Source organism: Pelophylax lessonae (genome assembly GCF_965119305.1).
Source record: "Pelophylax lessonae genome assembly, chromosome: 9".
Classification (NCBI taxonomy): Eukaryota; Metazoa; Chordata; class Amphibia; order Anura; family Ranidae; genus Pelophylax; species Pelophylax lessonae.
This window is the reverse complement of record NC_138776.1, coordinates 155,038,267-155,042,728: the sequence shown is the minus strand read 5'-3', so window position 1 is coordinate 155,042,728 and position 4,462 is coordinate 155,038,267. Positions and strand designations below refer to the sequence as shown.

General features: G+C 50.1%; 1 protein-coding gene across 2 annotated transcripts in view; it reads right to left on the bottom strand.

The window, feature by feature from the left end:
* Positions 1-3,404, bottom strand: part of NDST2 (N-deacetylase and N-sulfotransferase 2) — a 396,550-nt gene extending 393,146 nt beyond the window's left edge. For both annotated transcript variants that reach the window (XM_082267466.1, XM_082267467.1), the window contains exon 1: positions 3,169-3,404. The gene's annotated coding sequence lies outside the window, so the exon portion shown is untranslated. The remainder of the gene's footprint in view (positions 1-3,168) is intronic.
* Between the last annotated feature and the right edge of the window lie 1,058 nt (positions 3,405-4,462).

Genomic DNA, 4,462 nt, shown 5'->3' with positions numbered 1-4,462 from the left:
AGGTATGATCACTGCAAGGTTCACATGTGTACTGTCACACAAAGCTGCAAACAAAACCCAACTGAAATGCAATGAAGGCCAGCAAATCTAGGAAAAGCATCAGGTTGCAAAGATAGAGAATGTACAATCAGGTAAAAGGATCCAACTACTGACACAACACTGCAAACTCCAAATGAAAGAGAAAACAAAGCTGATTTTCAGTAGAAAGCTGCAAAACAATAGGATATGAACTTCCCCCACTATGCTCAGGGAATCCAAAACAGTAACCTAATACACACATGAATCACACACCCAGCTGCCAAGATTTTTGATTTTGTAATACATATAAACGAAAGAACAGCCAAAAGGTCAATTTAAGAAGTAGCCCCTTCAACATACTTTATTAAAACTATCCTGTGTCTGCTGACCACCAACCTTCACCTACATGCCTCTATCCCAAGAGCCTGCAAGGCACCACTTGGTATCCACCCAAAACAGGTTGGCAGAGCTTCATCAGGAGAAAGGGAAGAACTGCCAACACATGACATGTGATCAACTGCTCAATATACCACAAAAATGGTTGAATCCTGTCACTTTAGGACCTATGAAGTCTCACTTGTAAAACCATCATATGCTTGCTTATTACAAAATACTTCTATTACACAAACAGATTGACATTTATAAGAATAAGGAGATCCACATGCATTTGTCACAAAATCACTCCTTTAGTCCGTGTATTGATAACATGATCGGAGAATTAAAAAGCTGCCAGTGTGTTTATGACAACAACATACGCTTCATTGTCACATCACTTACATGAAAGACTGATATAAGCGGATATAAACTGTCTAAACACATCCCAAATCATTCACAGGAATTTAAAGGAAGACATTCTAACAAAGCAGATTTTATGAAGCCCCCTGGTGTACAAATGTCACCCTTTAACCCAGGGATCTCCAAACTATGGCCCTCCAGCCGTTGTGGAACTACATATCCCATAAGGGAATTGTAAAACTCTGACATTCACAGACATAACTAGGCATGATGGGAATTGTAGTTCCTGAACAACTGGAGGGCCATAGTTTGGAGACCCCTGCTTTAACCTGTTACTGTGTGCAACTACTGATCACCTCTTCCCTCATCTACTGACCTATCACTGTCTCTTCACACAACTTTATTTATAACACCAATCCCTACAACATGCTGATCTCAGTCTTCAAAACAAACTAACATTTCAATCCTACTAAAAAATATTTCATTCTTATCCACAACTTCATTAAAGCTCTCTCCATTTTTCAGTGATGGTGAACCTTGGCACCCCAGATTTTTTGAACTATATTTCCCATGATGCCCTGCACTCTGCAGTGTAGTTGAGCATCATGAGAAATGTAGTTCCAAAACATCTGGGGTGCCAATGTTTGCCATCAATGCTCTATAGGATGCCAAAATACTCATGTGAGCTCAGACAGGCCTGTACCCCAATACCACCTCCTTTAGATTGCAAGTTCCATTCTTTCTGTATTGTAATGGTACGGTCCCCCATTATATTGTTAAGTGCTACACACACTGTTGGCGCTATATAAATCCTGTTAATAATAAACCTCTTGCCAGTTTCCGAAACCCATCTATGTCTAATTAGCAAATTCTACAATGCCCCTTGTGCCCAGTTATCCAGCACCTCAATAACACCTTAACTTTGCCCCTGTACCGGAATGCCTCCTAATCTTTATTTGCCTCTACTCCAAGGTTTCCTATTAGCCAATACCCTGACAACCCCATATACTTCATTACCCTGTACCCTAACCCCCTATTCTTCAACAGTCAGTGCCATACTCTACTAGTAAATGTCCCTCCATACGCCATCAGTCAGCGCCTTTAGGTGCTCTATACTCCATCAGTCTGTGCCCCAATTCCCACTGTAGTCCATCAGTCTGTGCCCCAATTCCCACTGTAGTCCATCAGTCAGTGCCATACTCTACAATGCCCCCTTTACAAACCATCAGTCAGTACCTTGATGCCCCCCTATTCTCCATATCACAAATATCTTCACACCCCCTATCTGCTTCCAGGGTCAGGATGCTCCCTATACCTGAATTCCATCAGTCAATGCCCCTGTACTCATTAGTAACACTAATGGCCCCTATACTTAACCCACCCTTCTGTTTATATATATATAGCTCCCCCCATACCCTCCATTCATCTGTCTTCATAACCCCCTGTCCTCTTCAATTCATCCATCACCCCCCCCCCCCTCCTCCTCAATTCATCATCCCCTTCCTCCTCCATTCATCTATCATCCCCCTGTCCTCCATTCACTGCCTTTATAACACCATCCTGCTCCGCTCATCTGTCTCCATAACCCCCTGTCCTCAATTCACCTGTCATCACCCCCCCCCCCCCATTCATCAGTCATCACCTCCCTGTCCTCCTCCATTCATCAGTCATCACCCCCCCCTGTCCTCCCCCATTCATCAGTCAACACCCCCCCCTGTCCTCCTCCGTTCACCAGTCAACACCCCCCCCCCTGTCCTCCTCCGTTCACCAGTCAACACCCCCCCCCCCCCTGTCCTCCTCCGTTCACCAGTCAACATCTCCCCCCTGTCCTCCTCCGTTCACCAGTCAACACCCCCCCCCCTGTCCTCCTCCGTTCACCAGTCAACACCCCCCCCCCTGTCCTCCTCCGTTCACCAGTCAACATCTCCCCCCTGTCCTCCTCCGTTCACCAATCAACATCTCCCCCCTGTCCTCCTCCGTTCACCAGTCAACATCTCCCCCCTGTCCTCCTCCGTTCACCAGTCAACATCTCCCCCTGTCCTCCTCCATTCACCAGTCAACATCTCCCCCTGTCCTCCTCTGTTCACCAGTCAACATCTCCCCCCTGTCCTCCGTTCACCAGTCAACATCTCCCCCTGTCCTCCTCCATTCATCTGTCAACACATCTGTCAACATCCCTCATGTCCTCCTCCATTCATCTGTCATCACCTCCCTGGCCTCCTCCATTCATCTGAATCATCCCCCATTCATCTTCCCTCACACCCCCTCCCCAGTCTCCTCCCACATAGCTCCGGAGTCACCTTTCCCATATAGCTGTGATATAGCCGTGTCCCCCTCTCTCCACACCCCCCCCCCCCCCCTCCAGGCCCCATACGTCCCTCCCCTCCCCCTGTCCCCGGTCAGCATGGCTCCTACCTGCTCCTCCGGAGCCTCCCCCGGGCACAGGCGGCGAGAGGTAACCCAAGCCGAGGGAAAAGCAAATCCGCGGAAGCCAGGAAGTTGATAGTGAGGTCCCCTCCCCCAGCCGGTAGTGTCTCCTCGCCTTCTCCGCCCCAGTGACCCTCTTCTTCCCGCCCCAAGTCTATCAGTGTCCGGGGACCGGGTCCGCTTGTCTCCCAGCACAGCTCCACCAACCCCGGCCGGCACAGCTCACAGCGCGGCAACAATAACAGCCGGCCCCTCCTCCTCCCTTCTCCCCTCACACACCGCCCCCTACCGGCCCCGCCCCGGGACCGCCCCCCACACACATCAACCACGGACAGGCATGTGTGCGGGAGGTGTGTGCACTGCTCACCGCTCACTCACTACTCCTCACACTGTGCTGGAAGAGGGGACACAATTCTCCTCACACTGTGCTGGGAGAGGAATGCCAGTCTCCTCACACTGTGCACCGTTCTCCTCACACTGTGCTGGGAGAGGGGACACAATTCTCCTCATACTGTGCACCATTCTCCTCACACTGTGCTGGGGGAGAGAATACCAGTCTCCTCACACTGTGCTGGGAGAGGGGACACCATTCTCCTCACACTGTACTGGGAGAGGGGACACAATTCTCCTCACACTGTGCACCATTCTCCTCACACTGTGCTAGGGGAGAGGGGGCACACCGTTCTCCTCACACTGTGCTAAGAGAGGGGGCGCACCGTTCTCCTCACACTGTGCTGGGAGAGGGGACACAATTCTCCTCACACTGTGCACCATTCTTCTCACACTGTGCTGGGGGAGAGAATGCCAGTCTCATCACATTGTGCTGTGAGAGGGGACACCATTTTCCTCAAACTGTGTTGGGAGAGGGAATACCATTTTCCTTACACTGTGCTGGGAGAGGGAATACCTTTCTCTTAACACTGTGCTGGGAGAGGGATACCAATCACCTCACGCTGTGCTGGGAGAGAGAATGCCAGTGTCCTCACACTGTGCTGGGAGATCGAATGCCATTCTCCACACACTGTGCTGGAAGAGGGATACCATTCTCACACTGTGCTGGGAGAGAGAATGCAAATCTCCTCACACTGTGCTGGCAGAGGGATACCATTCCCCTCACACTGTGCACCATTCTCCTCACACTGTGCTGAGGGAGAGAATGCCAGTCTCCTCACACTGTGCTGGCAGAGGGGACACCATTTTCATCACACTGTGGTTGGAGAGGGAACACCATTCTCCTCACTTTGTGCACCATTCTCCTCACACTGTGCTGGAGGAGAGTATG